The 12,317-nt window shown below is 34.1% G+C and overlaps 1 protein-coding gene across 2 annotated transcripts in view; it reads left to right on the plus strand.

The window, feature by feature from the left end:
* Positions 1–12,317, plus strand: part of Cftr (CF transmembrane conductance regulator) — a 174,083-nt gene that overhangs the window by 73,777 nt on the left and 87,989 nt on the right. The window lies entirely within an intron of this gene.

Here is a 12,317-nt window from a genome sequence, read left to right on the forward strand (position 1 = left end):
TACATAAAGTATTCCATATTCCAAGTGAAGCCAATATATAGATCTTAAAATTGTTTGATGCTGGGTTCAATAATTATTGATGTTAACATTAGGCTAGAGAATATATTATTATGAGGTTTATTGGAAATATTACTTCAATAGTATATGTACAATATGTCACAATGAATAATCCCACTATTATGTATAAATATAATGCACCAATAATTTTTTAATGAAATACTTGGTGTTTTTGATAGATGACATTTGACACTAATGCATTCATTTATATCACATTCTATGAAACAAATTGCAATGGAACTTAAAGTACAGTATACAAAATATGGAAAAAAGCTCCCTGTGGATTAGAGAGAGCTGTGAACTGGTGTAAGGGGCTCTCCATGGGTGCACTGACTTATTCAACAGCAGTTTTCTTAAAATTCTAATTCTTTTATTTTCTGTCTACTCTGAGAGCTTAATGAAAAGAAAAGCTATCCAATAAAAGTATTAAATTTGTCTTGAAGATGTCCATCATCCTCAAAAGTCCTTCATTCAGGAATAGTTTTTCATAGCCCAGATGGTAGAACATTCTGGACTTTTTAATTAAAAAAAATGAAGTGTTTCTAAAGAACACAGATATTTATCTGGAAGGTAGCAGGGATGTTGGTGATAAATTATTTATTTACCAGTAGAAAGTTTTAGAAGATTCCTGGTAGATTTTATTTTTTTGCTTTGAATATAAATTTTACTACAGAAATTATTTTATAAATAGTGGTTTGAGCCCACCAAGTAAACAAAATATATTTAGCCCAAATATAGCTAAGGAATATTACTAGTAATAAATTCAGAGCTATGGGTCTCTCATTCATGAAGTGAGTATTTGCCAACTTTGGAATACTGTGCTAGACCCTGGATACCAAATTAAATACAACAGTCTATTTTTGAAAGGTTTGTAGCAGAGTGACCTGTATTAATAAGGAAGGATCATATGGTATGTGACTTGTACCTCAATAAGCTGTTGAAAATAATGAAAAGAAGAAGAAACAACAGGACATATTCTTCTTTTTTTCTGAGTGCATGGCCAGCCTTAATTTTTTTAAGCATATTCACAGGTTATACTACTACCACACCTCTCTAAAAGATACCCTTTATCCATTACTAATCAATTTACATTTCCTGTGCCTAATTTTACCTCCTTCCATCCTGGGCAACTACTAATCTAATTTCTGTCTCTATCAATTTGTCTGTTCTTAACATTTCACAAAAATGAAAATGTGCGATAGATCTTCTGTGTCTAAACAAACTTTTAAAGTAGAGAAGATAATGAGTCTGCATTTAGCAAACACTTATTAAAATTTGCTAAACTTTATACAGTGTAGCAGGAACAGGAGATGAATATGGATACAAATAGAACATGATCCATTTGCTTCAGGAGTTGATGAACTAGGGGGAAGAGAGAAACATATTAATAAAGAATCTTATTAGTGGGCTGGGGTTGTGGTTTAGTGATAGAGTACTCACCTAGCATTCATGAGGCACTGGGTTTGATCGTCAGCACAACATAAATGTAAAATAATGATATTGTGTCCACTTAAAGCTAAAAAAAAATATTAAGAAAAGAATCTTATTAGTACCCTAATACAAATTGAAAGAGAAATTTTTTGTAGGAATAAAATGAAGAAACATGGACTCCATTTGTGTCTGCTTGTGGTAAGGAATAACCTCCAGATGGATACAAAGCTAATTTCCTCTGACAGAATGATTCACCATGGAATTGCAAGGGAGAAAGAATAAAATATATGGTCTCTAAACGATCTTTGCTTAATCCATTTAGTCCCATTGTCCAAGAGGTAGAACATCTATAAAAGCTTAACTTGAGCAACAAATGTACCACTTGTGGTAATTTTGAAATGATTATTAGGTTCTCAGAATGGAAAACTGAGACTTAATAGGTTAAGAACATTAGAGCTACCCATAAAGTAGAGTGAAGATTGGGTTGATGTAAAGAAATAGGAGATTAATAAATATATGTTCTTGAATTGTTGAGAAGATTAAATGATATATACATATAGGGTGCCTAACACAGCTTCTGGCACTATAGTCCATTTAGTAAATATTAAGTTGCCATTTCCCTTTGAGTTAGAGCATACTGTTACAGAGCATGAGGGCAGGAGCCAGGGAATGGGGGGAGGTGATGGCAGGGAATTCCTCAATGAGTGAGTGACTATTATAGAGATAAGATGGAGGTTAGCATCCTTAAGGAAAAGTAGAACCAGAAAGCCTAACAATGAAAAGCCATCAAAATGATTTTAAATTTTAATTTTTATTGGTATATTTTAATTATACATAATAGGGGGATTCATTGGGAATGCCCATTCATGCACATAGCATAATCATTCCCAGTACTTCCCTTTCCCTTTCCTCTTCCCTCTTCCTGGTTCCCTTCCTCTACTGTCCTAGTCTCCCTTTTAATTTCATGAAGTCTCCTCAAACACACATTTCCCCCCTTTTATCTCTAGCTTCTACATATGAGAGAAAACACATGACCCTTGACTTTCTGAGTTTGGCTTCTTTTGCTTAACATAATTTTTGTCAAATTCCATTCATTTTCCTATAAATGACATAACTTCATTTTTCTTTATAGTTGAATAAAGCTCCATAGTGTTTATATACCACATTTTCTTTATCTGTTCATCTGGTGTTGGGCACATAGGCTGTTCCTAAAACTTGGACATTTTGAATTGCATTGCTATAAACATGAGTATGCATGTATCACTATAGTATGATGAGTTTAATTCTTCTATATATATACTAAGGAATAGTAAAACTGAATCATATGGTGGTTCCATTCCTAGACTTTTGAGGAATCCTTATACTGATTTTCATAGTGGTGGTACTAATTTGCAATCCTGCCAACAATGTATAAGTATTCTTTTTCTCTTATATCCTTACCAGCATTTATTAGCATTCATATTCTTGATGGTTGCCATTTTAACTGGAGTGAAATGAAATCTTAGTGTAGTTTTGATTTGTATTTCCATTTTGATTGCTAAAGATATTAAACATTTATTTTCATAATCAATATGAATTTTGCTGCTGACAAAACTGGCTATAAGAGAAATTATAAAGATGTTCATTTATAAATATGGTAGTTGGTCTGCATGACCCAATCCACAAAAGTTGGGATGTTCTCTGTAAGAAACCAATGGCTTCCTGGAAGAGAAAAAAAAAAGAGAGAGGGAGAGAGACAAGATGGCATAAGATCTTGAAAGTTTAGATTGAGGGCACATTTGTTCCACAATGAAGAAATAATTATGGGTTTGGAAAGTGATCCTTCTTTCTATGTCAATTTGCTTGTGTGGTTATCTCAGACTCTGTTCACTGTCGTGGAAGCAGGGTGGACATAAAATGAAAGTATTATCATCCCCGCTCTGTCCAAGGGCTTATAGATTGATTTGGGGGGAAATGAACATTAAGGGCCTATTTCAACATGATTCAAATCATGATTTGAATGATTCGAATCATGTTGAAATACTCTTAAATTACTGCAGAATCCCAGTAGCTTGTAGCCTGCTTGAGCTATCCCCAAAAGTGGACACTTTGAAGGATGAGTCAAAGATAGGAAGCATATTCTGGACAGAGGAAACTGTATGAACAGAAATAGAGAACATAAAGTCACTTAGTTTGTTCAGAGAGCTTCAAGCATGTTGATAAAACCAGAGTGTAATGCAGGAACAATGACTGGGCAAGAATGGAGTTAGAGAGCCATATCATGGACACCAGTCTCAGAAATTTGGTCTTGGAGAGTTTTAGGTAGGGGAACAACGTAATCCCTTTGAAGTTTAGGTATATCACTTTGTGACAATGAGGAGCAGAATTAAAATGTTTGTGGAGTAGCAAAAAAGAATAGGTCTTAAAGCCTGAAAGACCAGGTTACTAAAGAAAGTCATTTTACCTTGCTATATACTGACTTTTATGCTCTACAACACTAAGTGAACTACATCTTTTGTGGAGTTTTGTGGGTTTTTCTGGCACACAGAAAGTTCTTAATGAATAAAATAGCTATGATTATTATTGCCAGTACTATTTGCTGATCCGACTAGGTGTAACCCACTTCAGTAATGCTCATGATAATTAAGAAGAAATAAAAATTAAGCAGAGGAATTGTGAGATACCAAGGAATATCATATTTATGTACTATTTAAATCAATACGGAAAGATAAAATCAGGAAAATGGCCTTTCAGGGAAGAGTGAGTTGTTTCCTCAAGAAATTAGAGGAACAGAGGAATTGGTTCAAGATTAAGGATTTCTTGTACAATAGGAATCAAAGAGGGTGACAGGTAAATAGGCTATGGGTTCAGGATGGAAGGACATGGATGTGAACTACGAAGAACTGAGATATCTGATCAAGGCAGGGAAATCACAAGTTTAGTTGAGAAAGAACCAATGGAGGATGTCACTGGGTGGGATTTGATAAATAATGACTATGATTATTTTTGAAATATATAATCTCAATTATACATTTCAAAAATTTATGCATTTTTGTTCTTTTTTCCTCTTTGCCTAAAGTGTCAAGATATATCTGTTTTTTTTTTAATTTCAAAGAATCCCTAAATCTTTGCTCCTTTCTGTCAAGCTGATTTTTGCAACTGTATTTTGCCTTCTTATTCCCTCTATGATAGGCAAAAGCACCCAGGAATTTATTAAATTACTTGTCCTTCAAACTAGCAAATGTAGTGTACATAATGAGTAAATTAATATATGCCATTTTCTTCTGTGTTGAATGTTTCATATATGTTGTTCTTATCTATCCAAATAAAAGGCAAATTCCTCTGGAACAGCAACTCCAAAGACATTATTATGGTTTATTCTACATAGTACATTGATAGAATAGTAAATTTTTATTGGATAATTATTTTGGAAACGTTTTGAAGTTGCATGTTGCCTACAAGAATTTTGCTTAGAAAATGTTCTTCTGTGTGCCTCACACCCTTGGAGCTTGAGAAGATTATTACATGACAGCACATGATTGATAGGAGTAACACAAACATAACTGGAGGTTTTCTCTACCTTCACAGTCAAAAATCAGAAGTTTTCCTTATTTTCAGTAACTTGAGGATCTTTATTTTTTGTATTTTTGTTTATTATATAAATATTCTCTACTTTGATAAAGTTCAGTTATAATCTCCATAAAATATAATCCCTGTGTGCCAAATGAAGATTTTAAGTGCAGAGTAATTTTGATTACCAAGAGTCCTTGGTAATGGGCTTAACGATCCCTAAATATAATCTTTATGTTGTCCCTGTCTCCAAACATTCATGATTCAATCTGTTTTCATTTTGACTGCAAAAGCTGGTCTGTTTCTAATGTGTTACACCTAGACTTGGAATTGGTGAGGAGAACTGAGTATTCTCTTCCTCATTTTTTTGTTTTTGTTTTTGTTCAGCCCTAATATCTTCAGAGCTCTTGTGTATGTAATGATGCTCAGTGTCACAGGAGTAGGCAGGTTTGTGTAAATTTGTCTGGATAGGGAAAAGCATGCACAACATATTTCACATAGTTTTCTGATTTCAGTTTGTTGTTGGAAATTATTCACTCAGTAAGATACCTTAAAGACTTTATCACAGGGAAGGGCATAGAGATAGTTCTATGATGATGGAATAATTTATAACATGCAGCCACAGATGGGCAAGCCATGTTCAGATTCTTTTTCTTTCCCTCCTCTTTTGAAAATATCTCCATGCCCTGCTTTATAAAACCTACTTAGAATTTCAATTGCACTAGCATGGATTCCTAGGAAAATTTATAATTATTTTAAAAATATTATTTTGCATCCCTGTGGCTATTAACTTATTCTCCCATATTTTTCCCCATGTACAAAAACTATCTTTAGAGTCTTTCTAAACATTTGTAGCTACTGTAACTAGCACTAGAGACTTTACTAGCTTAAAAAGAGGAATCAACTTAATTGAGTCCTGGTTAACGTACTTCTCTCTTATAAAATTGTAATCATATTTCACTATTGAGCGAGAGAGAAAGAGAGAAGAGACACACTATTCTCTTGCCCTTTTTATTTCCAGAACACCACTTCTCCTGCATGTCACCTTTATCACAGTCTACCACATAGCTCCATAGCTGAGAGGAAGAGAACTCTAGGCAGCCAGTGTTTGGGTAATGAGTAATTGGACTGTCTTTATTCAGTGACTCACTCTCTTATAAGAGTACCTGGACCTGGAGAAGTAATTGGCTTTTATGATAGTGTGTGGTGGGGTATATGGGTAGGGGGTGTGAGAAGGAGGTCAGGGGCTTGGGTTATGTAATTCTTATTCACAAAGTTGTTGCGATACTTTTGAAACCACAAAATGATCTTCATTATCTGCCATGACAGCCATTACATATGCATTGTAATAAAAATATTTACTGTGTGTTGAAAAAGATAAACTCTGCATGTGTTTTTTATTTCAATGTTCCTTGAGAGTTTTCAGATTTAAGTTACAAGAAAAAAATTGAGAGGGAAGTTGGCAAGAATTAACTAAAAGGGGAAAAAAAACTTGGGAGGGAATTTGGCAAGAAATATGAAAAACCTCCGGAGGGAAGTAGGCAAAGAAATGAGTTAATGACTGTTCTGGAAAATAAATTCCATCATGCAGATACCACATGACTAATTGAATTTGAATTTGACCTCTGGATCTTCAGGTCTGGCAAAACTAACCCGTAGGAGCTTGAGGCTTAACCTTTAAATGCTCAACCCACCACTGTAGGAGAATTCACAAATTTTCAGTTGGTATAACTGAAACAATAAAGGTGCTATAAGAATTAGCATTTACATTTAGTATCAGCTAAGAAATAATGGATATCTCAAACAGATATTTGAAACACATTGAACTATGTCACCTGAACCAGAATAAACCACATTGACTGTACCTTGAACTAACTTTAATTTTCCACTGATAGATAATTAATACTTATTTAGTATAATATGCAACTAGAACATTTATTTTGTAAAACTATTGAACCAGAATCAAACAAGAACGACATAGAGTTTCATGAACTAAATTGCTACCTTGCTTCATTTGAGTCCTGGAAGTTAAATATAAATATTAGCATCTATGAACAGAGTACACGTGTCAGTATTGTGCTAAGTACTTTATATGAATTCATCCATGGAACCCTCACTTTCACTTATCTAGTGTCAACTTTGCATAGAGTTTGCAGTCCAAGTGTAAATGTGCTGATTCTAAAAGTTTGAGCTATATATTAGGGGTGAAGATGAAAATTCTAGAGCTAATTATTAGGTTAACAAATGAGAGTTCTTACGTCTCTAAAACCAAAATAGCCCTGAGACTGCCCCTCCTACTAAGATTTGGGCAAGTCAACAGAATGGTAGTATACAAATATAATTATAACTGTCTGGGACCAAACTATCCTACAATAATGAAATTAGGACACTAAAGCCAGACCTAAATATTTAAAACACAAAATAAAAAATCATGAAGTTTAAAAAGAGCAAAGCTGTATTATAAAAACTGTATATATACATATGCCTGATGTTTCAATCCCAGTTGAAGAACTGGGATTCTAAACTCAAGTTTTCCATATTTTAGATATATGTAAATTAAGAAAACCTTACCCTTGTTTTTATAATAGACCTTAGACATAGAAGCGTCTTCAGTAATCCCTAGCTGAACTTAACATCAGTATCTGCTTCTGGGCTTCTCATTATGTTTTGACCTTATTGCCACAGAGAAATGTTCATAAAGACCTTCCCAAGAAAGAAATCTTGGTGTTTCTAAAAATGAGTACAAGAATTTTCTAAACAAAACAGCTCTTTAATGAAAGATTGTATTATCATTATTGCCTTTCAGAACCACATCTATAATACCAACTTTTAGTTTACAGGGTTAAATAAATCTTTGGTTCAAATTTGATGAATTAAAAATTTGTTTCAACAAATATTTGTTGAGTTCCTAACCAGCTCTGTGTTAACTCTAGATCTACCTGGAAATATAACAAGGACCCCTGTTTGTAATGAGGTTTTGGCTTACAGATATTTAGGGAGAGAAAAAAAAAAACAAAGATGATGCCGAGTTTGTAAAAATTCAATTTTAAAACTTATTTAATTATTTTTGAATTTTCCCAGCTTTATTGAGGTATAATTGACACATAAAATTGTATATATTTGACATGTATAATGTGATGTGATGATGTACATATGCATGGTGAAATGAGTACCACAAGCAAGCTAGTTAATATATCCACCAATCACGTAGTTGTCATTTGTGCATGTATGTATGTGTAGTGAGAACATTTAAGATTTGTAATTTTCAAGTATGTAACAGATTATTAACTGTAGTCACAGTGCTGTACAATAGATCTCCAGAAATTATTCATCCCTTTTAACTGAAACTTTGTACCCTTTGACCAACACCTTCCCATTCTCCTCCCTTCCCTGTGTCAGGTTTCTATTGTGGGTAGTTGGGTAGACAGCAGTAGCACTGGCTGAGGTATGCTGGTAAGGTAAAAAACAGGTGCTCCTTTTTGAAATACTGAGGTGATTAGGGAACTCTGGAGAGGACCTATGGGTCTAGATCTTTGGCGCTGGAGCTGGACATGAGGGAGATCTTACTCTGTGGATTGGCAATGGTATTATAATAGTAGATGATGTCACCAAAACAAGTATAGTGTGAGAAGACTGGACTGAGGACAGAATACCAATATTTGTGAGGTAGCAGAGTGAAAGGGGTCCATGGAGGACACAGAGGATAAGACTGACAAGGGATGGATCTAGGAGAAGGGGTGACTATGGAAGGGAAGGAAAGAGAATATATTTTAAGTAATAGGGAATGCTTAATAGTGGCATCTTCTTTGGAGAGGTCAAGTGAGATTTTTAAGAACTTATTAGATTCATTTTTTTAATTTTCCAAAACTTGTACAAAACAATAGAAAAGAAATGGATAATCTAACATTAAAAATGGACAATGTACATGAGCAGAAATTTTATTAAGATATGTAAAAAATGCTCAATCAGATTAATAATTAAATTAAAACAACAACATGCCTGAATGACAATAGAAGGGAGGCTGATGAGAGGGAGCAGTTGAAGATTCAGTGCAGAAGAGAAAAGGTTGAATTATACATAGCATGAGGAGGCCCAAACCATAGAACCTGTTCAGAGGTCTAGACTCAGGCAGGTGCATGGAGCCCACTTGTTATAAGTTAGAATGGATAAAGAAAAGTCCTTGTGGATGCAAATTTGAGGTGGGGTGTATTGGGAAATTGAGTGAGTTCATATTCAGTCATTTATTTTAAAATGTTTATTGAGCTACTTCTGTGTGTCAAGAATTTAGAAGTTGACAAGGTAGTACCTCCTCTTATGAAACTTACATTCCACTTAGAGGAGACAATTTATAATAGTTTATAACAAAACTATTATAAACTTTTTATAATAAAAAAAATCAACAATACTTTCTTTCTAGTGATGGTACAGTAAAAACAAGTAAAAGATAGTGATGAATGAAGTGAGAAGGAAAATGCTTCACTGGACCTCATCCTTCTACTCCAACATCTGAGCTACTATTTCTCTTCATTTATGTCTTAAATGTAGTGCACATCACATGATCATAATCATCTCCCTAATGAAAATGCTGATGTTTGTCCTCATGATTCCTAGAAAACAAAAACAAACAAACAATAAAAAAGGTAGAAAGACAGAAGGTCTTCCACTTCACTTTCAGGTTCCTTCCATTTCACTTTCACACATTATAAAATTGGTGAAATCCAATTCTCATATAGAACTCTAGCAACAGAGGAGTCTGGGAAACTCAGTGTTGAATATTCTAACCCTGTTTTTTGGGAGTTTGGCTAACTTCACTTAGCATTATCTTCTCCAACACCATCCATTTATCTACAAATGCCATGATTTTATTCTCTTTTATTGCTGATTAATATTCCATTGTGTATATATGCCACATTTGTTTTTATCCATTCATCTACTGAAGGGCATCTAGGTTGGTTCCACAGTTTAGCTATTGTGAATTGTGCAGCTGTAAACATTGAGGTGGCTATGTCCCTGTAATATGCTATTTTTAAATCCTTTGAGTATAGACCAAAGAGAGGGGTAGCTAGGTCAAATGGTGGTTCCATTCCCAGTTTTCCAAGGAATCTCCATACTGCTGTGCTTTATGTGTGTAATAAGAATTGTAATGCATTCTTCTGCCATTTATTTTTAAAAATTCAATTAAAAAAAAAACTATTTTAACGCTGGTGCACAGGAAAGTACCCTGGGAGGGGAGTGAGTGGATCTTTAATCTGCAGTAGCTTTTCTTTACTGGGGATGTGCCATAACCTAAACAGTATTTTAGGAAGGTTAATATAGAATCAGTATGTTAACTAAAGAATAATTAAGATGTTATGTTTAGATGTGTATGAAAGACTGTTATCTCATATTAAAGAAAAAGAGAAATTGACAGAACCAGCAACATAATCCAGATCTTCTATTTATCTTTTTATATGGTCTATTAGTGCTGCATATTTGAAAATAAACTCCTGGACTAATGAGTTATCCTTTGACATTATTGATTTTAAGTTAGAATTTCATGCTAGTTAGTTTCATAATGATTACAGTAGTATTAAACCATTAGGACTATGAAAATGCCATTTGCAAAGGAGATTATGATAACAAAGATTAGTGAACTATTTGTATTGAGAATTCCATGGCATAGTTTTGAAAAATATTTGTAGCATATTTATTTTCATGAAAATGACACTTTGAAGTTACCACAATACTAAGTAAGTATATCTGGGAAAACTACCCACCTATTCTAACATATTGGAAATTTAAATAAGTCAGGAGTTTTCTTTCAAGATCTGCTTCCAAATTATATTCTCTTTTCCTCTCCCTTTGGGGCAGAATCTCTTCTCCATGCCTCATAACCTTAAATTTAAAATATGGAAGTCTGCGAGCAGGTGGACAGTCATCACAGGGCTGAAGCCTGTTCAGGGCAAGCTGAGAAGCTCCTAGTTCAAAGTCAGCTCTTGAGAGAACAAGGAACTTCAGAGGTAATGGATGGGTAAGGGTGAAGCCCATCTGCTACTCCTCCCAAGGAACTGAATTCTAAAGCAGGAGGCTTAGTGACTAGGGAACTGGAAAAGATTTGGGGAAATTCAGACCAGAACCAAGTTCAAGATAACACAGTAATGTTCTAGTGAAGTACCGAGAAGAGGTCTTTTTCACACATTGAATTTGTCCCAGCATTTTGGGTGGGCAGACCTAAAGGAGGTAGTTAAGGAATTAGCAGCTTCTAAATACCTGTTCCTGGACTAGATGGATCAAATCATCCCCCAAAACTTTTAAGAATTAAACGAAATTTTTAAGGGGAATTTGAAATGTGAAATTATGGTGTTTAGGAATCTATAGTTAAATCAGTCTACAGTCAGGCCAGAATAAAGTAAGAAAGATTGTTTCAGTTATCTTTTTGTGTGTGTGTGTGTTTCATATAACAGTTTTCATTTAATACTCTAGCTGCTGAGAAGTTCAGGAAAACTAAAGCTTAGTGTTCTTGTCCTTGGGGACGTGTATCCTATCCTAAACATCTTAAATCACTGTACTCTACAGCTGTTCTTTCAAAAGTGTTCAAGTAAATTCAAATACACACCTACATACCGAAGAGATATAGAGATATTAATAGAGTTGCATATATACTCACAGGTTACACATACAACAAACACTTACATAAACAGGAGTTTAATATTGGTAACAAAAGTACTATAACATTCATTTTTGTAGTTTTGTTGATTCCAGCAAAAAATGTATTCAAATTTAGTTTTTCTGCTATGAATTTGGCTAGTGACCATCAGTGAAGGAAAATCTTCATTTTTCAAGTTGATTAAGAAGTCTTACTTCTCATACTGTATAGCAGGGTTTAATCTTCAACCAATATTTCTATTTACAGCTATTTATATTCAATCTTAAGTTAACAAATTACCTTACCCTTATAAATAAAACCTCAATTTTATTCATTCTTTTATGGTACTGGGGAATGAACCCAAGGGTGCTCTACCAGGTACCCCGCCCCTTTTATTTTGAGACAGGATCTCATCAAGTTGTTGAGTCTGGCCTTGAACTTGCAATCCTCCTGCTGTAGTCTTCTGAGTATGTGGGATTACAGATGTGCACCACTGCATCCAGCTTAGAACTTCAATTTTAATTTGTGAATTCATTAGTTGGAATTCATGCTAGATAGTTTCATAATGATTATAGCAGTATTAAACCACTAAGACTAAGAAGCTACCATTTGTAAAGGAGATTATCATACCAAAGATTATGATAACAAACTGCTA

Source organism: Marmota monax, unplaced genomic scaffold, assembly GCF_021218885.2.
Source record: "Marmota monax isolate L192 unplaced genomic scaffold, Marmota_monax_Labrador192_F-V1.1 WCK01_AAM20220418_F8-fsc00027, whole genome shotgun sequence".
In the NCBI taxonomy this organism is placed as follows: domain Eukaryota; kingdom Metazoa; phylum Chordata; class Mammalia; order Rodentia; family Sciuridae; genus Marmota; species Marmota monax.